The 27927-nt window shown below is 36.9% G+C and overlaps 1 long non-coding RNA gene across 1 annotated transcript; it reads left to right on the plus strand.

Annotated features, from left to right (window-relative positions):
- Positions 1-1639: 1639 nt before the first annotated feature.
- On the plus strand, positions 1640-7757 carry LOC114549002 (uncharacterized). The gene is made up of 3 exons (XR_003691483.1): positions 1640-1669; positions 7331-7402; positions 7659-7757. It is a non-coding gene; the product is annotated as an uncharacterized LOC114549002 (long non-coding RNA).
- The last annotated feature ends 20170 nt before the right edge of the window (positions 7758-27927 follow it).

Genomic DNA, 27927 nt, shown 5'->3' on the forward strand with positions numbered 1-27927 from the left:
AGCACAAATCACTTTTAGCATAAACAAACTGTAACAAACTCCACCTACTGACATGGGTAGCCTACTATAAAGCAGGTGAATGTGCAGATAGAAGGCTAATCTATGTTCAAGATGAGAGGGCTCACACTGCTCTGTTTGTTGGGATTGATTCTCACAACTACAGCATCAACTTTATCAATGGTAAAACTGGTGATTTTCCCCAGATTTTCTTATCTCAAAATATACTGAAAAATTTTATAACTTTAACTTTAATTTATTCTTGCAGCATTACCAAGACCTGGTGTGTTAGGATTGGAGATGATAGGCTACTATAAAGGAAATTACTTAAATTAATTAAAAATACTAAATGCTATGTTTAATTTTGATGCAATAGCTTACATGATATGTGAATGTTACTATGCAGGCCACAAATGTATGGAAGCAAATATTTGAATATTACAAGCAAATTAAATCCTAATTGTTAAATGTAATCACTGCTGCATAGTTAAAGTTCGACTAAAACTTAATACTGAAATTTAAACACCACTTACAATTTACAACAATTAAATATTTTAATACAATAAATTAAGTGATATTTAAATTTCATAATTTAGGTATTCGGTTATTATAATTATAATGGCATTTCACTATTTATTGTGATACTACTCTGATGTACAACAACTTAAAATACATTTTATTTTCATAGTTTTTTCAAGAATTGAACAAATCAGAATAGGCTATAGCATGTATCATACTACTGCTATTTCTATTGATTATTTAGTTGCTTTATTTACAACCCAAAGTCCATGTCCTTTGCAACAAACTGGCAAATACATATTAAGCAAACACTATCATGACCTTGTACTAAATCATTCTAAAATACATTTACAGCCGCCATCAGGGAGTTTATATCCGATGGAAAATGAGAATGGGACTAACACAACAACCAACTCATCAATGGTGGGTATTTTGTGGGAGAAAGTGATTTTAACATTGTCCAAGCGGGTTTTGGAAGTCAAAGTATGGAGTGTCAAATGTTTTTGGTGATGGGGTTGTTTGCTTTGGAGATCAATGGCAGGTTTTTTTCAGCTTTCTCTTTACACATGAGTTGTTTTTTGATCTTGTGATATCTACAGGATCTCTGCCTTCCTGTATAGGGACGAGTGTTTTCTATAATATCTATTGCTTTCAAAGAAGAATATTGAGTTTGGCACTGACTGAACATTGGGGCCTGTGCCTGAAGATTGCTACTGATAACTTGGTTTAATAAATTTGACATTATCCACACGTTTCCTTTTACTACAAAATTTCTTAATTTTGTATCCAATCTGTTAGGCAAAGTTCTTCACTCTCTTTGCAGTGATTTGAATATTACACAAATTTTACTTTGCCTGACTTCAATTATTAATTCTAAACTACACCAAGGGTTAAAAATACATTTACATTTTTATTACATTTATGGTTCAATTTCTATGTAACAGGTATATAACCCAAAGACAGTATAAATTAGCCTTCTTTCACAGTCCGAGAGTTTGATGTTGACTATAGGACTTTCTGCAGACCTTGCAGGAACAAGCACATACAGACTGCTGTGTCATTGAATTAGAGTAAATATGTAAATACTTTTTTATTGAAGTGCAATTACTTTCTATTTCAGGTACTACAGGATCGCATAAAATATAAAATACAGGTATGTAGACTTTCATAAATTAAACTAAAGCTGACTGTTCTTTTTCATAATGTGTTTCTCACTCCTGTAACTTATTGTTCATCTGACATGAGAAGAGGGCGATTAGCTAACGTTAGCCAACCTATTTATTAAAACAAATCATATTTGAATAGTAATTTCAGCATTCAAATAGTATTGATTTTTTTTACTATTTGAATTATATTCGACTTTTGGAATTCATTCTAACAGCCCTAGAACAGATCCACTGTGGCACGGCCGTAGCGCGTCCAAATCTGATGCGCACCCAAATCTGTTCCATGATTTTCCATTCCCTGTATAATGGGCCCCCCCTGGACAGCTGGTCTGTGTTCAGGGCTATGGACCATAGACAGTATATAAACTGAAAAGTAACTCAAGTAAAAGTAATAAGTAGTTCATTTAAAATGTACTTTAAGTAAAAGTTACTTAGTTACATTAAAAAACTGTAAAAAAAAGGGTGGGGGGATTTAGCCAGTGTCCTACATACTAGGGCTGCACAATTAATTGCAATTTTATCGAAAAATCGCAATATGGACTAGTGCAAGTGTATCCAAAGGGGCGCAACATTTGTTAAAGGCAAAATATGTGTCAAACCATTCTGAACGAAGTATTGTGGTGCTGCAGAGACGTCCCGGCCTACAAATCCTATCCTACAGACTACAGAAAACATCTTTGTTTGGTACAGATCCTCGCAAAAATCAAACTATAATCAATTTTTTAATATTTAATATTAGTCAAAGAAAATGAGAATAATGATACAAACATGTTCATTCCCTTCAATATCGTGAATCATATTGCAATCGCAATATCAGTCAAAATAATCGCAATTAGATATTTTCCTCATATCGTGCAGCCCTACTACGTTGTCCTACTAGACAAAAATTAACAATGCCACGGAGCATGTTGTTTTGCTAATTGGCAATTTGCTATTAGTCATGAAAACTTTGTACCAATGCACAAATACTTACCAAAACATGCTTCTGCAGATTAGATGTGGAGTTATTAAAGGCTGCCAGTTCAGTCACCTTTTGCAGGAACATCTGGCATTGCATGATGATACTATTGGCCCTCTTGAATTTAAAGGTCCCACATTAATATGAGTTCCCCCAGCCTGCCTCCTCCAGTGGCTAGAAATGGCGATAGGTGTATTACCCGAGTTCTGGGTATCCTGCTCTGCCTTTGAGAAAATGAAAGCTCAGATGGGCCGATCTGGAATCTTCTCCTTATGAGGTCATAAGGAGCAAGGTTACATCCCCTTTCTCTGCTTTGCCCACCCAGAGAATTTGGCCCACCCATGAGAGAGAGACATCATGGCTTTCAAACTAGCAAAGTGGCAGCTGGTCAAGGCCACATCCCCGTTTGGCATAACAACTTTTTGCATGACTGCCACCAACGGTTGGCCGTAGCCTAGAGCATCAGGTGTGTGAAAACATGGAGGCCACAATAACAGAAGATTCTCTGCTGTTTTCGTATGCGAGCATCCAAACAGCACATCGCCAGGTGTTTGTTTGTGTTATCTGCAGGACAACCAACGGGAAAAGACACGGATAATGTGTTGTTTTTTTATACATAGGCCTATTTATGAATAATTGTAAACATATTATGTCTGTGCATGTTTCTTGGCAGAGGCATTTGTCCACAATAAACAGTCTATTATAATTGAAATATGTTCAGTGAACCAAAGTCGCCTCCATCAAATGTCAGTTGTCAACAACGCGTCACCAACTGGGAAACTCGGTTATCAAAATCCAGCCCGAGTTTCCCACCTCTGATTCCCACAGTTACGTGAATGGTGACGTTTTCACTCAGAAAAACGTTTTTCCGATGTCCATGAACGCACGGTCAGCTAGGTCTGTGACCACCGGCGGTGATGACATCATCACTGCATATTTTTTATTTATTTTTTTACTTTTTGCTCGCGGAAGTTATAGGGGAACAGATATCGTGTGATATGAAATATAATGAAAGCAATAATCATTTTGTAGTTATCCTCATCGACTGTCTTCTATCCTACATTCAAGCGTTTATGTAGAGAGAAAAAAACGTTTAGTTGCTCGTCACTTCAGTTTAGCACGAGGATGGACAGTCCATTGAGCTGAGAAGGACGTGGACACATTAACGTTAACGCTGTAAGTGTTTGTTTACCCATTGCACATTAGCCTAGCAGCTAGCGGAGTTTCCTTCTGCTTTTAGCTTAATCCCGACCAAACCGCACGGTTGAATTTCAGCCTGCATGCACGTTTTGTAGCCTAAACAGAGCAGCTTATATTGGTTATATTAGAGAGAGCAACAAGTTAGCGGACTGCCGACTCGCCCTCTCTGCTCTCTGTCTACTCAGCTACTAGCTACCCCTGTGCTGCGAAGCATCTGCCACTCAGAATTCTGCGAATAAAATCTCTGAATTCTGAGATTAAAGTCAGAATTCCGAGAATAAAGTCAGAATTCTGAGATTAAAGTCAGAATTCTGAGATTAAAGTCAGAATTCTGACTTTAAACTCAGAATTCTGACTTTAAACTCAGAATTCTGAGAATTAAGTCAGAACTCAAATAAATTTTTCACCAGTGGCCCTAATCCGCGTGTTTCGTTAGTCAAAGTTTTTTTTTACTCAGTAACGTATGAGATTTGTAATGTAGCGAAATACAATACTTCACTCAAAACGTAATCAAGTAGGCCTACATTTTAAATTACCGATTTTAAAAACTACTTGAAAAATACAAAATACACAACAAAACTACTCAATACAGTAATGTGAGTAAATGTATTTTGTTACTTTCATCCTCTACGGCTGGCCCCAATCCATCTAGAACAGGCATCAAGATTGGTCGCCTGGTATACACCGGGCTGCATCATATAGGCTACTGTACCTCAATCATCATGTATCAATCATTTTCATTTTGGCCACAGACACAATTAAACTAGCAATAGTGAGCACTTTGTACTATGAATTCTTCAGGACAAGTAATAATTTCAAGAATGCATTTTATATTTTAAGTAAATAATATGGCCTAATTTGATCCTATAGTGTGTTACTCTGCACTTGCTTTTTGATTATTACAAATAATAAAGCTAAATTATCATCTCAAAGTAGAAGATACTGTATACTGTCTCTGATCACATAAATTATTAACATTATTAAGTGGTCTTGAAGAGGATTCTTTTTTTTGTCTCGGTACTGAATGTCTCTCATAGACCTTTTTCACGGCAGACATGTTGACATGTCATAGTAGGAAAAGCAAAGCATTTTTTAAAACAATTAATGATGGCTGCATTCCATTTAGGAGAGGCCCTGGTATTGTTCATGCTGACTCACTGAAATATCTTACTGGGACACTTGATGGAATTAAGCCATCGTTAAGATTATCAATTTCAGCTGTGCTTTTCCTACTATGACAAGTCAAAATGTCTGCTGTGAAAAAGGAAAAAGGTCCCTTTTGGACTCAGTCTTAAAGGACAATTCCGGCGCAAAACAAACGTAGGGGTTAATAACAGATGTGTACCTACTCTGTCGTTCTCTGGGACATGTTTTCATGCTAATCGAATGTGTTTGTAGCCTGGAACATGCTAGCGCGGACCGCTGATATATGGGGCACAAGGACACTAAAATTATATTGCTATTTAATACCATTAAAAAGGCTCAAAATATCACCACACCTTAATGTTAGCATAATGAGGGTCCCTAAATGTTAACCGAAGCATTGAGAATGTTGTAAATGTACAGATAGTTTATTGAAAAGATAGATTATAAAGACAGTCGCGTTCATGTTTACATGCGGGCGCCATCTTGTAAACCAGTCATTACTAGCCAAACGCCGTGCAATGTGGAATCTCCCATGGTCCGATGTTGCCGGAAGAAAGCACTGAGCACATAAGAGAAGCACTCAACGCAACAGACTAGTTAGTGCTTCCACCAGATATGTACACTAAAGAGATGGCGGATAATTCAACCGAATTTCAAAACATTGACAACGAACCCTTTCAGTTTGATGGACGTCCTTATCTTTTCGATCCGGAATATACTGACGAAGAGCTACGGGAGCTCCGTGAAAGGGCTACGAGAGAGAGAGATCTATCGGTAGTCAATGCAGCAACACAGCCTGGTACTTTGGGAAACTGGTGGTGTACCTGCGGACATTGTGAAGCTATGGCCACCGAACAGGAGTGTCTGTGTGCCCGCATGTAAACATGAACGCGATTGTCTTTATAATCTATCTTTTCAATAAACTATCTGTACACTTACAGCATTCTCACTGCTTCGGGTTAACATTTAGGGACCCTCATTATGCTAACGTTAAGGTGTGGTGATATTTTGAGCCTTTTTAGTGGTATTAAATAGCAATTTAATTTGAGTGTCCCTGTGCCCCATATACTAGCGTTGTAAGCTAATCAGCTGTCCGCGCTAGCATGTTCCAAGCTACAAACACATTCGATTAGCATGAAAAGATCCCAGAGAACGACAGAGTGGGTACACATCTATTATTAACACCTAGGTTCGTTTTGCGCCGGAATTGTCCTTTAACTTGGACTTGAACCTGTTTGGATGTGGTCTTGACTCTGTCTCGTCTAGTCCTGGTCTTGGACTCGACAAAGGTAGACTTGACTACAGCCCTGTTGTTAGCTCTGGCCTCAGCTAAACGGGTTAGCGATTTTCATGCACTCTCAGTGCACCCTTTGTATGCTAAGTTTGCCACAGGGGATGCGCAGGTTACATTGAAGCCCAACCTGGCCTTTGTGCCTAAGGTGATTGGTTCATGCTCTCCTATTTACCTGCTGGCTTTTGCAGCCTTGCCTTGTGAGCAGCGGGGGCACGTGTTATGTCCAGTTCGTGCTGTGCGCACCTACATGGATAAGACAAGGGGTTTCAAACGGAGAGATCAGCTGTTCCTTTCCTGGACTAACCCTCACAAAGGGGAACCTGTCACAAAGCAAAGCCTCTCCCGCTGGGTGGTGGAGGCTATTGGCCTTGGCTTATGCGGGTCAGGGGCTTCAGCCTCCCACGGGTCTGCATGCACATTTGACTCGTGGCTTGGCTGCATCCTGGGCCCTATTCAGGGATGTTTCTGTTAGGGACATTTGTGCTGCAGCGAGCCCGTCCTCGCCTCTCACTTTTGTCCGCTTTTACATGCTGGATGTCTCAGCCCCATGCGTGGCCCGCGCAGTGTATGAGTCTTAAATGGAACAGGGTGACTCTCCTGCAGGTTGGTGGATGCTAGATAAACTTGTCTGGCAATTCGGGAGCTACCATAACACATAGTGAGACATCGAAACAAATATTATGTAAAAGAACTTAAGGTCATATTCATAACCCCAGTTCCTTGAGTAATATGAGTGAGATGTCTCACCAGACAACCCTTCATGCTGGGTGGGTGAGGAGAGGTTGCTTAGCTTGAATAACGCTGTTCCATCCCCACACACTATTTATGGTAGGCGGCACTACGTGGTGTGACACGCATTCACCAGCAAATCAGGATGGCGTAATGAGATAAGTGCTTCTGAGGGCCGCAGTGGTAAATATTTTTGGGAATGCGCAAGTGTAACAAACTCAGAGACAGAAGTGTTAACATACCGTACAAGTGTGAACTTCGGATTATTTTAATTATTATATCATACTTACATTATGGTAAAGTGATTATTTTTCCCATCAGTTAAATGGTACTCGGGAAGTAGTTGACAACACAGATGGGTTCCCACCACTTCCTGATGGAGAGGACACCCAGGTAAGAAAATGTTTAGAACTTAAGGACAACAAAATACATAACTGTTGAGTATCTACGTGTGTGTGTTTGTGTGTGTGTGTGTGTGTGTGTGTGTGTGTGTGTGTGTGTGTGTGTGTGTGTGTGTGTGTGTGTATGTTTGTGTGTGCGTGCATGGTGTGTCTGTGTTGTGTGTCTGTATGTGTGTGTTTAAGAGGATGTGGTAATTAACTATAAATAAGCTTTTTAGCTGAAATGTAATTTTTTTTATCTTTTCCAGGGAAAAAACAAAAAATGAAAGACAACACGTCAGAGGGCTTAACTCATTACATACAAATACATGTTGATCCCTAATGGAGAAGTACCGCCATCAGGATGTAAAAACACCAGGCATATCATCATTCTGCTACTGCTTCTTTTCATTAAACATTTCATCAAAACTATTACAAATGTCCTTTTATTTCTAATTTGGTTATCTTAAGGTCAGTTAAACTTCTCAGTTAAAGAGATTAGTTCAATTTAAACAATTTATCTAGGGCTTTATTCAACCAAAGAAAATGTTGGTCGACTGAAATTCTACCTACTCTATCGATTGATCCATGGTGGAAAAAATCTGCATGTTATTTCTATATTAACTAATATTGTCAACAGTGCACTGACTGTACTCTACCTGGTAGGGTTGTGTGTCCATTAAAGCATTTTTTCCTGAGACCACTATACGTTTTCAATGCTTTGCAATGGGAGCACCGCATAGTCACACAAGGCTACAAACACTGGTGCTGAGCATCTATTCTGCACTGAGCGCTGCACATTTGGAGTTTTTTTTCTGTTGGCAGACAGGTGAAGAATGTTCAACTTTGGGTAAAAGGCTGCACTCACCACTGTCACTTTTTACACAGCTGGTGGAGGGACAGGGCAAATACCACAAAGGCCAACTGTCATGTCCTACATGTACAAGCGCTGAATAACAACAACAATGGAGGAGAAATTAATATTGCTAGACAGTACATATTAGGGCTGGGACGATTTGCCGATTCCCGATTTGATTCACAATACATGGGTGCCGATTCGATTTGTATTGCAATTTTCACTTATTGCGATTCTAGAAGTATTGTGATGCGATAGTAATTAGTATTGCAATTTCTTTTCTCCTTCTTTAAAGAAAACAAAAGTTGAATAATACACCTATAGAGACAATATATCATGATACATTTCTAAAAACTAATTGTTTTTTAAGAAGAATGCACATCCCAGTCTGACATTTATTTTATTTGTAAAGAAGTACATAACATGTATTTTCTACATTTTCTGCTTTCTGTCTGTTTTGCTGGAAACTAATATGATGTAGTCGCCATCAGCAGTACTGTATTGGTAGAAAATATTTAGGTGAATCATTAGTAAAAAAATAAATAAAAAATATCGAATCTAGGAAAAAAAATAACATTTTAAAATTGTTGCAAAAAAACATGATATGTACGATTTTACATTTTTTCCCCTTTTCTGTCCTCTCTACATATGTGCTTCAGCCTTTCCTTCTTAAAAAGCAAGGGCCAGAGCAAGTACTCTACCTTGTTCCAACTCATATGGTGCAGACAGCCGACATTTTTACTTATGCGGATATTCCGTATCATAGCAACCAGACTCAACAAAGGCAGCTAAAAACAAACCTGCGCCTCCAAAAGGCACTCTAGCACTTGCAGCTGGGTAATTTTAAATGAGCGCCTGGCATTTTTAGCTAAGAAAAAATTGTATCCCCCTACTCTGAAAAACGAGATACTGTAAAACAACAATTCATTACTGTGAACACAAACATTGTAGTTTATTTTGACTAGGGCTGCACAATTAATTGCAATTTTATCAAAATCGCATAAGTTTTGTAGTGCTGCAGAGGCATCCTGGCCTACAAATCGTATTCTACAAACTAAAGAAAAAAATGTTGTTTGGTACAGATCCTTGCAAAAATTTACACTGTAATCAATTTAATTTATTTTTATTTTGTTCAATGAAAATGAGAATAACGATACAAAAAAGATCATTCCCTCCAATATCGTGAATTATATCGCAATATCAGTCAATATATATACTATATTTTCCTCATATCATGAAGCCCTAATTTTGACTCCACTCCAGATACGCGTCCTGCTGCTGTATACTCAGTAAAGCACCAGATGTATATTAATCTGCAGCTGAAAATAGACCCCAACAAACTATTTACTTCTGTTTGGTCAAGTTTGCACACAAAAAAAGCACAATGCCCAGCTGTTTGTTTTAGGAAAATACTCAGTCTTGTTGAACATTTTAAATATATATGTGTGAGTCTTTTTTTAAAGATAGTAGAAGTATAAAAAAATGGGCTTGGGGCAGAGTGCAGAAAGATGTGGTAGTCAGAAAGTATTGAGAGACAGACAAACCCATAATTCATGACACATGAAAATGATAGAAGTCTTTAGTCCAACAATTTCATCTACTGGCCCCTTAATAAAACTTATTTATACTTATTTATTTATATTATTAAAACTATTAAATTTAATAAAAATATCTGGAACGACACTGTGTACTAATACACATAAACTTTTGCATATGAAATAGAGTTATATTTTTATTTTTATTTTCAGTGTAATGCCTTTTATTTCCGGTGGCCAAATGAGAGCACAACATTTTTTTTATGATTATTTATTTTCATAGGACAGAAGAACACTTGAAAGGGGAGAGAGAGGGGGAATAACATGCAGCAAAGGGCCACAGGTCAGAGTCGAACCCACGGCCGCTGCGTCGAGGAGTAAACCTCTATATATGGCTGCCTGCTCTGCCAAGTGAGCTACCCAGGCGCCCAAAAATGGGAAGCAGTTATGTGTGAGTAAGCAATTTAACATTTGCTAACAAATATACCCTGTTGGACTTTGAAATTAAACTAGAACACTTTTATGCAGTACAGATGTGTAATAGACTCCACCTACTGGCATGGACACTATAAAGCAGTTACATGAGCAGATAGGAGGCTAATTTGTGATCGACATGAGAGGAATTACGCTTCTGTGTTTGGTGGGATTCATTCTCACAGCCTCGGTAAGATGTTAATGCGTTAAGATTGGTGGATTAAGATTGAGTTTCTCTCAACTTGTTTTGTGTTGCCTAGAGCTAAGAGGTAGTCAGTCTACTTTAGTTCTTTCAGATGTTATTTAGTGTACTGCATATTAAAGGATCAAACTTTATTCTTAATTGTCACATACAGACAGTACAATGTAGTGAAATTCTATTGCTGCATTTAACCCATTAAGAGCAGAGGACAGCTATACATACAGCGTCCAGGGAGCAATTTGGGATTCAGTGTCTGGCTCAGGGACACTTTTGATTGATCCCCCAACCTTGTGGTTATGGGGCAACCGTTTTACCTACAGGCCACAAGCCACCAACAACATCATAGGACTATTTCTTAACAGTTTTTGGTCGCAGAACCATACATGAGATTTAAACTTAAGAACTTTTACTTCAATGAGGAACCTAGATGTAGCCACCCCCCAAGAATCAGTGAATAAGCTGGGGCATTAATCATACTGCTGCTGTCTTTATGAAACAGGTTTGATTATTTTGCTGCTATGTCAATGACCTTGTAGAAACAGAACAAACAAAAGGGCAAAGGGATATTGTACAAACACCCAATGTTGTATCTTTGGTGTTTGGGTTTGATGTTTTTTAAGTGCTATTTATTTTAATTGCAGTGGCCTAAAGGAAGCATGGTGCCGCTTGCCAAGGTAGGTGAAAACAGAATAAACAAAACTCAAAAGGATACATTTTTTGTCTTATTTTGTTTAGCAGCAGAAAAGCCACACAATCCTTTTGTGAATTCGCACCAAAGGGTTCTGTAGTTTTCATTAACCTAAATGTTATACCTTAAATGCTACTTGAATGTTACTTTGAAGGCCTTAAATGTATGGGAGTAAAGGCGGAAACAACACCTTTTTATTACAGGCAAATTAATACCTAATTGTTTAACGTAAACACTGCTGCATTGTTATGTTTACATTTGAAAATCACTGAACTTGATGTTTTATTTGATGTCTACTATAGTAGTGTGAGAATGCTATTGAAGGGCGGGTCTTGGTGTGGCCATAGTGGGAAAAAGAAATATCGCAGCCCGCCATTACAACTTCAACTCAATTTAACCGGAACAGGCGCTGTGTGGGCTTTAAGACCATGGATGTATTATACGCTGCAGCACCACTTTGTGAATAAAATAGGTCGCAGAACCAGCCTTCAGATTTAAACTTGACAACTTTGTTTATTGTTGTTAATCCCCCCAAAAAAAAAAAAAAAAAAATCAGTGAATAAGTTGGAGCATGTATGAAACTGCTGCTGTCTCTATTAAACAAGTTTATTGATTATTTTTGCTGCTTTGTTTTAAATCCTATGTCAATGACCTTGCAGAAACAGAATAAACAAAAGGGCAAAAGGATATTATACAAACACCCAATGCTGTATCTTTGGTTTTGGGGTTGTATATTTTTTAATTCAAGTACTGTATATTTAAATTTAAGTGGCCTAAAGGAGGCATGGTGCCGCTTAACAAGGATGGATCACCTAATAGGTAAAAACGGGGCAGCAGGAGGAAGGTGATTTTATTCATTTTCAAGACAAGCCCGGTCCAAGAGATCACTGAGGGGACTTACTGTAATCAGTGTTTGGCTGACTAGTAGGAGTTACAGCACAGACTAAATGGCCAGGCAATTAAAATAGCATAATTCATTGTTGATAAAGTGCTTGCTCCAAAATATAACTGGTGAGAAATTATAGGCACTTAGCACCACTGCAGCAAAACATAAAGGTTTGGATTAAAGTATTGGCATCATTTTTTTCATATTAAAAGACAAAATATAAATGACTTAGGTTGGTGTATTTACCTTTAAACACAAAAGTATGCATTTTTTTGTCTTATTTTGTTGAGGTTTAGCAGCAGAAAAGCCACACAATCCTTTTGTGACTTTGCACCAAAGTTGTTCTCATATAGAATGGTCATATATTTTGGAACAATTATACAGTATTACTGTAAGTTCTGTAAATGTTTTCTTCTTTTTTCAGCCCACACCAGCTAAACTGATCAAAGTAAGAAACTATTCATTAGTGCTCACCATAATTAGTGTTTATTATGATTTTAACTTTGATTCATTACAAATACTAAATAATTATGTTCTGTAGTTTTCATTAACCTAAATGTTATACCTTAAATGTTACTTGAATGTTACTTTGAAGGCCTTAAATGTATGGGAGTAAAGGCGGAAGCAACACCTTTTTATTACAGGCAAATGAATACCTAATTATTTTACGTAATCACTGCTGCATTGTTATGTTTACATTTGCAAATCACTGAACTTGATGTTTGATATATTTGATATCCAATGTCCATGTCCTTTGCAAACAAATGTGTAACGTTAACCATAGACATGTAACTTGTAGGGAATCTTGTTGTGGAGCTGAAACAAAGGGAGACATTATAATACTCATTTATTTTACAGCAACATACCCCAAGCTACCAAGCATAAGGTTGCCCCAGTTAGTGGCAGTTACCATTTGAACAGGTGACTTGGGGCTGTTGTCACTTCCAGGGCTAACGTTAGCTAGCATCAATATCATCTCCAGAATTGATGGCAAACTTACTTCCACCACCTCGTTAATCTTATCCATCAACTTGTTCTTAAACCGGTGCTTTCACCGTCTGCTCGGTGTTATTAGTAGTTGTCCAAGTTTTCACTCGATTTTACACTATAAAAGTCTTGCCAATTTCCAACAAATTGAGTTTAGTCAAAGATCCTTTATACTCGGTTTATACCAGGTTTATACTTAGCCCGCCATTACAACTTAAACTTAAACTCCGTTTAACTGGAACAGCCATGGATGTATTAAGAGAACAGGCACACAGAGTGCGCTTTAATACCATGGATGTATTATACGCTGCAGCACCACCTTGTGGCCCGGCAATAATAATAATAATAATAATAATAATAATAATAATAATAATAATAATAATTAAAATGGGACCTGATCAGAAAACAAAGAGCCCTCACTCATATATATTAAAATATACTTAAAACACTGTCGTAAATATAAGGCCATTCTTTTCTGTTTGTGAAGTGACCTTGGGTGTCATGAAAGGCGCTTTAAATAAGATGTAGTATTATTGTTATTATATAGATTGATGATATATTTCGGAAGAATCACTGTAAGGGCCTGAAATGTTCTCTTTTTTTCCTTAAGAGCACAACACCTACACTGTACAAAAAAAACACGTAAAAAAACGGTAAAAAGTCTGGCAGCAATGTTGCCAAACACTTGCCGTCAAATTACAATTAAAAAAATTACATTATTTTACAGGAAAATTCTTTTTTTTAATACAGAAATTTCCTGTAAATATTTTCTGTATTTTTACAGTCTAACTATTGTAGAATTAAAACAAATTCTTGTTATAAAACATTTCTAGAATGTTAAACAAATGTATAAATCTTTATCAAAAATAAAAAATATTGCAAAATTACCTTAAAATTACATAATTTAAATGAAAACTGCTGTTTTCATACAGTTTTCTTTGGTAAATTCACAAGATTATCCAATCCATCCACAAGAAGCCCCTGTTAAAGTACAGATTTCTGGATGTAAAACACACAAAAATGATGTAAAATGACTTTCAAATACCCTCCTTTAGGCGTTTATTTTATGATTATCCAATCTATTTACGGTAAATTCCTGTTTAATACTGTTTTTTACTGTACAAAAAAGAGAAGATAATGGGATAATACTTTCCAGAAACATTGTAATAATAGTCAGTACTTTATATAAACAATATTTGAGAGTATTTACAAGCAACTTTCCAATATATCTACATACTTTTACCATTGATTTATGTTTAAATAAACATTCATTTATAGTTATAAAATGCAACTCTCCAATATATATACATATTTTTACCATTAATGTATGTTGTTTACTTTAAATAGACATTAATTTATAGTTATAAAAGGCAACTCTCCAATATATTTACATACCTTTACCATTAATATATGAGGTTTACTTGTTGTTTATTCAAATGTTCACATATGAATAAACTTATGGGAGCAAAAACTGTCTGGTACATTACATTATAGCAAAAGGGGAACTATGGGCAATTTGGGAATTCATACATGTGTGTTCAAAATGTCAGTAAACATAAAAAACTCCAAAATCCAAAAACTCAAATGTGTGATGTCATCTGATATAATGTCTGGAGCTTTTTCAAAAACAATGAATTGAGAAAGATTTTAAAGATGACACTGAGAACATCCAGGGGGATGTTCGGAGGTAACGGGTAGATTTTCTGTTTCAGAAATGAAACGCTAACATGGAATAAATATCATTTGGGTTTTTTTTATTCTACAAAATGAGTTTCACATTCATTGTCTATGAAGCAGCTTAGTAACCTGATGACATCATAGTTTGAGTCTTACATTTCTGGTTTTTGGCTTTGCAGGAGAGTAGCTCTTAATCAAAAATGTCAGAGGTGAGATTAAAGGCTGTTGCACACCAGGGACGTTTTTTCCATGCGATTATTTTGCATGTCAATATATTTTTTCGAACTGTTGTTTTTGTCACAAGTCGTGTTCACTTATGAGGATCACCAAACAACAACACGGAGGCTGCTCTCTGAACTATAGACTGTACGTCAGCTAACTTTATTACTCCTTTCAACCTTTACAAAAGCAGCACATGCCAGAAACATTCTTTCCGTTTTTAACTTTCACAATAAGCCCGAGACATATACTACACTGTTTTGCAGAGGGAATTCAATTGAGTATTAACTGTATACTCAATTAGAGTTGGAGGAAACTCAATAAATAGCTTACAGTAGCTTAGTGTTACATCTTTTCCTGGGACGTACCCGAAGCTAACCTCTGTCCCTCCACTCAGCAGTCTGGAAACCAGATAGGACACCTTTTGGTGATTTTGAGGAGTTGCTACATTTATTTGTTCTCAAACTGCAGAATCTAGCTGCATATCTTCACCACTAATTGTTAACTCTCCTCTGTTCCGACTGCTCTCTCGTTCTCGTCCGCTCACACCACATCTTCCGTCACTTTCTTTATCTCTTCAGCATCTGTCCTACTGACGTGGTAGATGAGCTGGCGCGAATATCAAAAACCTTTATTGAAAACTGTCGCAAATTTGCATCGCTGTCGGTGTGAATAGTTTTGATGTGAAATATTCACAGCCGATTATTTTGCATGTTGGCGTCGCTTATTTGTCACGACCCCGGTGTGTAACTGTCTTAAGTCACACATGTGTAAGTCACAAGTCTTAACCTTCACCGTCTTGAACAAGTCCCGAGTCACTGTGTTTAGACTCAAGTAAGGCTGTACCAACAAAAAGGGGTGTAACCTCTTGGTTGTTGTTTTTTTGTTTTTGTTTACAAGCACAGACCAGGTAAGGCAGCCGTTAACAATGCAGGGGCCCGTTTCAGGAAGGAGGTTTAACAAACTCTGAGTCTAACCCTGATATCTGAGTTTATTTACCTTGAGATGGGAAACTGAGTTTTTGGTTTCAGGCAGCATGAATGGAGCCATGATACTACGATTCACCATGGTAACAACCACAAACAAACTGGTGGGCGGAAATACTCATGCACACATACAGTGAGTTTGAACATGTATTTAGTTAAAAAAGCAACAGAGTGGCTGCTGTAAAAGAGAGAATTTGCGTGGGAGAAAATTGCTGCTGGAGTCAATGCGTTAGTTCCAATATAGTGTATATCATATTTAATCAGAAGTATAATATTACTGGTGAAATGGTAATGAACCTATAATCTATAAAAATCCTAGGCCTACTAATCCCATTCTGAGGCTGCAGCACCATCATTAACAGAATTATAATTCATAATCTTTTATTTCAAAGGGTTTACATCATTCACCTGCAATACTGTGGAACATCTTTTTAATGGCTCTTACTGGTTTGTGTCCAGGGAACACATTTATAACATTTAAAAAATGTTTCAGAGTGAGTCACACTCTTCTGACTAATATGCTCCGCATCACCAATGTTGTAAAGAAAACTGCCGTTTGCAAAAAAAAAATTATGTAACACAAAGCAGGCATGAAAACGGGTCAGGGGTGAAAAAGGTGAGAAGGATATTACCCCTGTGGGGGGGGTCCGGGGGCATGCTCTCCCGGAAGAAAATTTTAAATATTCCATATTTTAAAGCATCAATCTGATGCATTTTGAGATGCATTTTTTACCAACCAACTGTGTAATATTTCAATATACACTCATTAAAGTTAATTTGACTGGCAAAACAGTTAAAGTCCTTCTGACATTACACAATAATAAAAGTCATAATTTTTAAAGATTAAAAAGAAAAAAAAGAAGATACATTTTTACTTCTTCCAACCATATGTTAAATAAAGAGTCAATGTCGATTTACATATTGCCCCAATATCATAATCCTACAATGAATCATTGTGAAAACTAAATTTTACTACTTTGGCTAAGTCATCATCAAAAAAGCAAATGTATACATTAGTTGTCATGTACATTTATTAAAAACGTTTCATATAGCTAGACGTCTAAACTCTGGGACAAGGCCGTTATGTTTAAATACCTGCCATGCTGATTCCAAACAGACAGCCTTGTCAAGGCAGTTTGGGCTTCACATAGCTTTTACACAGTGGCCATCGTTAATGACAAATCATGTTCTGCTATGAACGTCCATCCATCCATCCATCTTCGTCCGCTTATCCGGTATCGGGTCACGGGGGTAGCAGCTCCAGCAGGGGACCCTAAACTTGCTATGAACGTGCACACACGTATTGTTTGTATCACGGTCAGTAAAGGAACGTTCGCAACGGTAGCGGTCGTTGCCGGTAACGTACTCGTATGACAGAATGCACGGACCGACGCTTTGTGACTAGCATCTAATGACTAGCTAGCTCTGTCTTACCGCTGGTGCCGTCCAGGGTCTTCCTTCAATATGCGCTGCAGAAGCACCCGGCTCCCTCAGTTTGAGGCACCAAGTGCTAAACGGCTTCCCGTCTCCTTTTCTTCTTGTCCTCTATTCATGCCCAGCGCCATTTGTTTTAACTACTTTCTCAACTAAAGCTGCCTGTATCTACATGTTCCAAGTTTGATAAACGTTGCCTCCATTTTTTTAGCCGCGTTACCACGGAGACCATACCGGCACTTGTTCTATGGGCACCACACTCTCACATTTCGGCAAAGACCCGCCCTACTTTGCATCTGATTGGCTAGAAGTCGTTTCATTGGTAGGTGGAAGTTCGATGATTGGTTGAATCCAGCGCATCGAAACAAACCAGACTTATCACTTATAAATAGAGCAGGTAGCCTACAGTATATCCTTAGTCCTGCTGAAGGCTGCTGAAACGGCTAGAAACTGTCTGACTTGAGAGCAGATTTTTGTCACCGTCCCCGGCTGCTGTCGCCTGCTCTCGTCTACTTTACAGGCGAGGCGCAGTTCATCTCCAACGAGCCTATGTTCAGTCGGCGGCAGGGCAGTCGGGACTCACCCGGAAATGGCGAGCGGAATGAGGTGACTAGTCTCAAAATCTGACGAAAATCTTCTAAACTGACCTTTGTTGAGCTGAAATGAAGACAGATTCAGCAACTGCAAGGCCTATTTCTCACTTAAAATGTTTTCAGAAACATGTTTCAGTGAACTATCTTGGTACAACATGAGCTCGTATCCTGAACGGCCGCCATGACAGTCTGGCTCTCAATATCTGGAGAAAACAAACCCATGTGACGCGTTCGTCCAATCAGCTGCCGGTTTTCATTACTTGGGCAACAATACAGAGTAGCGCCGCCTGCTGTTATGGAGACGTATTACGTTTCTCAGCCGCCACATGAAGTAAACAAACACAGCTGCGTTAATTTCGTAAATTTTTTTTAACGAGTTAAATATTAAAAGATTAACGCAAAAATTAACGCGTTAATTTTGACAGCCCTAATATATATATATATATATATATATATATATATATATATATATATATATATATATATATATATACACCACATCAATGTAAAGCTTTATTCATACTGTGTCCTCCCTGTCTTTATTCACCGTATATTACCTCAGCCCATGAAAAAATCTTTGTTCCCTTTGACCTGTAGAAATTGGGAAGAGGCAAAATTATTTGAGGGAGCAGTAGATTGCACAATGAGCTTGCATTTTGTTGAACACTGTGACTCACTTTGGGTCTCAATATTAAGAGAAAATTGTTTTAACAACAATTTTAACTTCATAAGAAAAAGAACATGTATGCTACATATTCTATTTGAAGTACACCAAATACATAAAAAAAAGGTCTGCATATTAGTTTCTGACTGTGGGGAATTGGGAAAAACAGTAAAAACTTCCCAAAATTTCTGAATTGCTTATTTTCATGACATTCATAACAGCCTTTTATGAAAAGCCTACTCCTTCAGTTTTGAAATGAAATCACAGATAATTTCTCAAATAGGCATAATGTTGCAGATGTCCATACGGTTTGTCAGTAGGCATGACTTTCATCAGAGGGGACACACTTTAAGGTAGCCGCACACAAGTCAAGATTCCTTTATTGTTACATTAAATTACAGGTATAGGACCATATCAAGCAACATCTGACATTACACGTATGGCTCTGTTTTGTCTGTTGTGGCGTATCAACGCAGGGTTGAATTAAACTGTATGAGGGTTTGAACTAGCGGAACAAGTTAGGTTAAGTGCAAGTTAGGCAAGCAGGTACATTTGAGGTATTGGTGTGCATTAATATTGATTTCCCACTCCTTATAAAAGTGTAGCATAGCTGTGGCACAGGCAATCCATTTGTTACACCTAAATGAAACACACATTGCCCAATATGTGCATCAATGCCTGTGTAACCATTGCAAGTCAATGGAAATTGTAGTGTAATTTCAGAGGCAGGGGTGGTCAGATCACCAAGGTCTTGGTGAGGCATTTAAGGTACTGGACATGCATGAATATTCATTCTACCTGACATAAGAGGGAAGCTCATGCTCTGAGCTGTTTGCATGACATAGACAGGAACAAACATCAAAAGCCAGAGTGGACACAGTATAAGTCAGCAAAGTAATCAGTCAATGGAAAAAGATGTTGAGCCATGAATCTGAAATAGGCCCATGGCCTCCACGGAAGTGAAATGAGGCAAGAACATCAGATGCCCCCTAAAATATTAGGATGGTGAAGATGTAGGCTTACCCAGGCTGCAGGCTGCCTGGCTCTCTGTGTACTGTGCTGTCATCCTGTAGGCCTATAGGGTTGTTGGCCTATGTGATGTGAACTGTGGCTGCACAATTCTTTTGTCAACTAATTCGCCAGACCAAAACATGATTATATAGTGATGAGCATATCACCGACTTGGACTAAAATAGACATCATGTAAATCTAAGGCTTGTAGTTTAGGTTGACTCTTGTCTCTTATGCATTCCCATAACTGAAGCTATGGCTTTGTTTCCACAAATATTTAGGTGAAAGAATTTTTATTTTTACAAAGACAGATCTAAATACAGCATCTTTGTCCGCATTGGTCCCAGTGGTGATTTGGTGCAGTACAGCTTTTTAAGCTTGTGTGCTGCCAAGTTTTTTTAGTGTTTGTATTACCATAAATATGCTTGCAAAATATTACAGTACTGTAGTTTCTAATATAATTACATTGATCCAACTATAATTGAGAACAATTGCTTGTAGGTTTTTGCTGTGGAGTTGTTGAGGCCATGCAGTGAGGGTTCATGTCAGTCTCATTCAATGCATTAAACGGGTATGGCTGGTCCTACCTGTCGCAGTACCTCTGTTAACCCCTCTTCAAATAACTGCAAAGCTAAATACAAGTCCTACTCTATGGCTAGAATTTAGTAGACTTGCATTAAGAGATACTGGACATGATGATGTTTGACAGCGATTAAAACACTAACACACAGTATGTATGAGACCACATTGAATAAGCTAAAATGGACCCTACATTATACCAATATTTATATTTACCCTCTGAAGAGTCTCTGATGCATATACTGGATAGTTAATTGTACGTATATATATATATATATATACGTACAATTAACTATCCAGTATATGCATCAGAGACTATATATATATATATATATATATATATATATATATATATATATATATATATACATATGTATATACACAGTAAATGAATGGGATAAGTCTGTAGATATATTGAATAGTTGCTTTTAATCACTAAAGTATTTTTTGGGATTTTCAGTTGATTGTAATTACTAATAAATAATTTATATAAAGTAATGACTATAAAATAATGGTTCTGCAAGTTATTATCACATATTGTTTTTTGTACAGTAGAAAACCAGTATTAAACAGGAATTTACTGTAAATTAATTGGATAATCATGTAAAATAAATCCCTAAAGCTTTTAAGATACTATTAATGGGCTGTCAAATAGGGTAATATTACATTAATTTGACATGATTTTTGTGTGTTTTACATCCAGAAATCTGTACTTTAACAGGGAGTTCTTGTGGATGGATTGGATAATCTTGTGAATTTACCAAAGAAAACCATATGAAAACAGCAGTTTTCATTTAAATTATGTAATTTTAAGGTATTTTGCAATATTTTTCAGTGTTTGTACAGATTTATAAATTTTTTTAACATTCTAAATATGTTTTTTTATTAAAATTCTTTTTAATTCTACTGTAGTTGGACTGTGGAAATACAGAAAATGTACAGTAAATATCTGTATTTTAAAAAGAAATTCTTTGTAGAATAACATAATGTTTTTTACTGTCATTTCACAGTTAGTGTTTGGCAACTTTTGCTGCCAGACTTTTTACTGTTTTTTAACGAATGTTTTTAACGTTTTTTTACATTAAATTTAAGGTTTAACTGTAAAAAAAACAGAAAGATGCCTCAATTTTACACACCGTGAAATTATGTTTTTTTTTTGTCTTTTTACATAAAATTCAATGTAATTTAACTTTCAAGACCATTAAGCAATGGAATTATCCTGTTAAACAACTATATTATCTCATTATATCAATTTACAGATTAAAACCTTAATTTAATGTTTTTTTTTTAAATAAAAGTATTTTTCTGTATTTTTATTGCATTAACACTTAATGTAGAAAAAACGGAAAAAATCCATAAAATTATACAGTGAATTCCAGTGAAATAACTTCTTTTTTTTTTTACAGTGTATCGGTTGCTGGAACCCTCTTGAAAATGACTTTGGTTTTCCGAAGGTACATTTTTTTTTTATTCAAATTGAGTAAAAGATCCTTTATACTTAGCCCGCCAGCAAAACCCGCCCTACGAAGCAGCTCGATTGGTTGGGGTTAGGCGTTAGACCTCTCGTGGTTGAGGTTAGGGATTGGTCAGGGGATAGGACCTGTACATATAAGCATGGACGCCTGGCCAATAGTAGTGTGTGAATTAGAGATGGTCCGATACCAGTATCGGTATCGGCTCCGATACTGCCTTAAACGCTGGTACCGGTACCGGGAAGTACTGGAGTTTATGCACCAATCCGATACCACGTAATAAAGCCCTAAAGAAAATCTACGTTAAAGTAGTTTATTTATGTTCTTTTTCCGTTATAACTGGAGAATAAAAGAAAGTTCTGTGTTTGTTCATGTTTCACAAAGAGTTTAACCTGAGCCAGACCGACAACAAAGATAGAAATCATATCACATCCATACAGGGATAGTAGTATAAAGTTGTTAAAACATAATAAAATATATGACACACTGGTATCGGATCGGTACTCGGTATCGGCCGATACGCATGTTCAGGTATCGGAATCGATATCGGGAAGCAAAAAATGGTATCGGACCATCTCTAGTGTGAATGCTATTGTAGGGCGGGTATATATAGCATATAGAATGGTCATATCTTTTGGAAGAATTATTATACAGTATTACTGTAAGTTCCGTAAATGTTTTCTTTTTTCAGCCCACACCAACAAAACGGAGAAACTATTCAGAAGTGCTCACCATAATTAGTGTTTATTATGATTTTAATTTTAATTCATTAAAAATACTAATAAGTAATTATGTTCTGTAGTTTTCATTAACCTAAATGTTATACCTTAAATGTTACTTGAATGTTACTTTGAAGGCCTTAAATGTATGGGAGTAAAGGCGGAAGCAACACTTTTTTATTACAGGCAAATGAATACTTGTTTTACGTAATCACTGCTGCATTGTTATGTTTACATTTGAAAATCACTGAACTTGATGTTTTATTTGAAATCCAATGTCCATGTCCTTTGCAAACAAACTGTCTGAATGGATACTAAGCAAACACTATCATGTCCTTGCACTAAATCATACTAACATAACATTTACAGATGCCACCAGGGAGTATATTTCCGATGGAAAATGAGAATGGGACCAAGACAACAACCAACTCATCAATGGTGGGTAGACTTTGAGGGAGAAGATGATTTTAACATTGTCCAAGAGGTTTTTGGAAATCAAAGTATGGAGTGTCAAATGTTTTTTGGTAATGGGGTTGCCTGCTTTGGAGATCAATGGCAGTTTTTTTTAGCTTTCTTCTCTGCCTTCCTGTATAGGGAGTGTTTTCTATAATATCTATTGGTTTCAAAGAAGAGTATTGAGTTTGACACTGACTGAACTTTGGGGCCTGTGCCTGAAGATTGCCACTGATAACTTGATTTTTAATAAATTTCACATTATCCAAACAATCCTTTAACTACAAAATACCTAATTGTTTATCCAACCTGTTAGGCAAAGTTCTTCACTCTCTTTGCAACGATTTGAATATTACTCAAATTTTGCTTTGCCTGACTTCAATTAATAATTCTAAATTACACCAAGGGTTGAAAAACATTTTATTTTTACATTACATGTATTGTTCGATTTCTATGTAACAGGTTCATTTATTGTTTATTTGTTGCAAATGTAGACTAAAATGAATAGCTACAGCTGTTTAAGTTCTTCATCTGCAATTGATTCCCGATCTGTCAGATTAAAACTATTTCCAAATTTGTCATTTCCAAACAAAATAATGTATTCTGGTTCTATCTACTTGGCTTTAATTTGCAATGTTGTAAAGCCCAAAGGGAGCATACATTAGCCTTCCTTCACTGTCCAAGAGATGGATCCTGACTATAGGACTTTCTGCGGACCTCACAGGAACAAGCAAAGACCGACTGTTATTTATTTTAATTAAAGTAAACATAAACTTTCGTATGAAGTGCAATGCCTTTCTATTTCAGGTACTAAAGGACGTAGTACAGGTGTGTAGACTTTCATAAAGTAAAATAATGATTAAACATCTAAGTGTAACAGCCTAGATGACTTGGAGACAAAATCAGAGATATAGATATAGATATATATAGATATGTGTGTGTGTGTGTGTGTGTGTGTGTGTGTGTGTGTGTGTGTGTGTGTGTGTGTGTGTGTGTGTGTGTGTGTGTGTGTGTGTGTGTGTGTGTGTGTGTGTACTTACATCATGGTAAAGTGTTGCTGATTATTTTCCCCATCAGTTAAATGGTACTCGGGAAGTAGTTGACAATACCGATGGGTTTACACCACCTCCTGATGGAAAGGACACCCAGGTAAGAAACTGGTCAGAACTCAAGGACAACAAAATACTTAACTAGCATCCTTAAATAATTCTGACTTTTTTATTTGATGTTGAATGTCAAATAACATATAATATGAAAAATGCAATTACTAATCTCAATAATACTGTTCAGTATACACTTGTGTGTGTGTGTATGTCTGTGTGTTTTAAAAGGGGTGTGGTGATTAAAAATACATAATCAAATTAGTTTTTAGCATACATGTGGTTTCTTATCTTTTCCAGGGAAAAACCCTAAAAATAAAACCCAACATAGCAGAAGGCTCAACTCATTAGATACAACCCCTGATGGAAAAGTACTGACATCAGAATGACAAAATCACCGACATATTGTCACTGTGCTACTGCTTTTTTTAAATTAGAAATGTTATCAAAACTATTAAAAATGTCCTTTCATTTCCCAATTTGGTTATCTTAAGGTCAGTATAAAACCTTTTCAAAAAATCTAGAGTAACACCAGCCTTATCCTTTAAATAAGCAGCGACACAATATATGAATCTTTAGTTGACAAAAGTCCAACTGGCCTACTACATATAAAACTATTGAATTTAGTCAAAATGTCTGGAAAATACTGTGTACTTATACCCACTTGTAAATATTAATACATTGCGTCATTCACAACTATCACTTTTGGACTGATGCAGTAGCGAACCGTGACTTTTAAACATTGGCCCTCTGACCCCCTTCCCTTGTCGGGAAAAACAAACAAATCTACCAGCCTAGCTTATTGTGTCCTCTCTTATAGTACTGCAAACATTATGTATGACAATTCCAGCTCTGAGACAAAAATGAAGACGCCAGTCCAGTCTCAACAATGCAACAAGCAAACAGCGCGGGGAGAGTGAGTTTTATCACCAAAATAAAAAAAAACTGCTGATTTTCTAAAGCAAAATGCAAATCCTCCTTACAAATAATCGCCTCATCACACAGGCTGTGTGTGTGCACACTTGAGCAGAATATGGTGACAACCGGCTGGGATGCAAAACGCATGACAGCGACCCCCTCCTGCCACACAAAACCAACTACATTTCATGTGCCTTCACATCATGACAGCGCGCACACAGATAAGTTACCATCAACAACAGACACACAACCATGGACAGTAAACAGTGATCACACCACCACAAACAAGCAACATTTTTAATAAATAATATTAGATTAGCACAGCGGCCAATTAAATATATATGTAGGCTATGTATGTTACGGTTTATTTGGGAAACAGTCTTTGTGCAGAATTACAGATTGATTTTTACAAAGTGAAAAAGCCCAAAGTCTACCCCAAAGGGACTTACCATCTCCAACAGAAAACACTGTTCACAAACTGCTCCAAACAGCTCTGTTGTAGTCCAGCCTTTACTTGCGTGACGAACGTGGTCACTTTGTAACACACGTTATAATGCTCGCCTAGCTGCTAGCTTGGCACTCCCTCATAATGCTTCTGACTGACCACCAATCACACAGCTGAAAGCACAACATCTTCTTCCTAGCAACAGCAGAGGCAGCAAAAATTCTGATTCTTTTAAAATATTATTTATTGGATATCTTAGGCCCTCTTTGAGATTGGAGGATTTTACCAGATTTACTGAAAATGATCAACACTAGGCTACTATTGTGCTTTAGGTTTTGTTTGTTATAGGTTTTAGCCTACTCTGGCTCTGATATGCTAAAAAAGAAAAGAAAGAAGTAGGGGAGAGCCGGGACAGTTGAAACACTTTTTAATTAAACGTCATTTACAAAGTGATTGTATCGCACTGAAAGCTAATATTTTGTCACTAGCAACCTACACCTGTCCTCTGTCAAATACAGTTGCATTTTCAGCTTTGAACAAAACCGTTCAGGAATTATTATAGCAAAAGTGGGGCGTGCGTCTTCGTCCCTCCTGGTCGGGACGCATGAAACAGCATAGGGGGACGGATGAAACATACAGTTTAATCCATATAAACTTCCCACAACTTTAATATTTTACTACATATTATGAATGGTACTCCCAAAAGGTGTTATTTAAGATAGATTGTTGCTGGGCTATACGTCTTGGTGAATATCTGTTAACCACTAATTGCCGTCACCTTGAAGCGTGTATGAAATTTTTTTAGATACCATGCACTGTGGATGATTCTGCCATTTTTATAGCTATAACAGTATGTTTTCCCATTTATATCATGTTTCTATTGTGGAAAATGTCGTTTCACTAGGTTTTTCCGTGGGTCAGGCCACTGCACATCCAAATAAGTGTCCACAGTCCGTCAGTCTCCATAGGATAACATGGGAAAACTCAACCCCCTACCTGGTGGGGGCCCAAATATATTTTCATCTTTCTAAAACTGCTTTTCCATGTCTCCCCTCCATAAATTATTGTATAAACACAGACATTTGTGCATTTACTTAAAATACATGGAGTTACAGCCAGGTCGGGGACAGTTGAAACAGCTGTTTCAACCGTCCCGACATAGACATATGCCATTATAACCTGTTTTGCTTTCCATGTAAACAAGCATGCAATATGAAAGTCTGGGATTGTGGAGAACACTAAATGGTCTACTGAATAAGCACATAGTCGAACCTTTAAATGAAAAACACTCATTAATAATCGAAAAATGTAACCGCTAATGAAGTTTAGGCCTACTTTCAACCATTAAAACTCGTTTATCGCCTGTAACTCCGTGATTAAAGGAAATAACAGGAAGATATTTGGCTGATAGAAGGATGTTTACATGCTCTATGTTTTGACCTTAGGAAGTCTGTCTGTCATCATTGCACTCGGAGAAAACTGGAATGTTTCATCTGTCCCGCGTTTCTATCGTCCCGGCTCTCCCCTACTGCACTTTGCTACGTAGCCTACTTTGCCACAACTTAAGTTTCTCTCAACTTGATTTGTGTTACCTAGAGCTAAAAGGTAGTCTATATTAGTCTTTCAGCTGTTAGCCTATTTATTGTGCTCTATTTAACATTGTAGGACTATTGCTTAACTAAGTGTTAAAAATAGGTCGCAGAACCAGCCTTCAGATTTAAACTTGACAACTTTGTTTATTGTTGTTAATCCCCCCAAAAAAAATAAAAAAAATCAGTGAATAAGTTGGAGCATGTATGAAACTGCTGCTGTCTCTATTAAACAAGTTTATTGATTATTTTTGCTGCTTTGTTTTAAATCCTATGTCAATGACCTTGCAGAAACAGAATAAACAAAAGGGCAAAAGGATATTATACAAACACCCAATGCTGTATCTTTGGTTTTGGGGTTGTATATTTTTTAATTCAAGTACTGTATATTTAAATTTAAGTGGCCTAAAGGAGGCACGGTGCCGCTTAACAAGGATGGATCACCTAATAGGTAAAAACGGGGCAGCAGGAGGAAGGTGATTTTATTCATTTTCAAGACAAGCCCGGTCCAAGAGATCACTGAGGGGACTTACTGTAATCAGTGTTTGGCTGACTAGTAGGAGTTACAGCACAGACTAAATGGCCAGGCAATTAAAATAGCATAATTCATTGTTGATAAAGTGCTTGCTCCAAAATATAACTGGTGAGAAATTATAGGCACTTAGCACCACTGCAGCAAAACATAAAGGTTTGGATTAAAGTATTGGCATCATTTTTTTTTTCATATTAAAAGACAAAATATAAATGACTTAGGTTGGTGTATTTACCTTTAAACACAAAAGTATGCATTTTTTTGTCTTATTTTGTTGAGGTTTAGCAGCAGAAAAGCCACACAATCCTTTTGTGACTTTGCACCAAAGTTGTTTTCATATAGAATGGTCATATATTTTGGAACAATTATACAGTATTACTGTAAGTTCTGTAAATGTTTTCTTCTTTTTTCAGCCCACACCAGCTAAACTGATCAAAGTAAGAAACTATTCATTAGTGCTCACCATAATTAGTGTTTATTATGATTTTAACTTTGATTCATTACAAATACTAAATAATT

Source organism: Perca flavescens, chromosome 22 (genome assembly GCF_004354835.1).
Source record: "Perca flavescens isolate YP-PL-M2 chromosome 22, PFLA_1.0, whole genome shotgun sequence".
Lineage (NCBI taxonomy): Eukaryota > Metazoa > Chordata > Actinopteri > Perciformes > Percidae > Perca > Perca flavescens.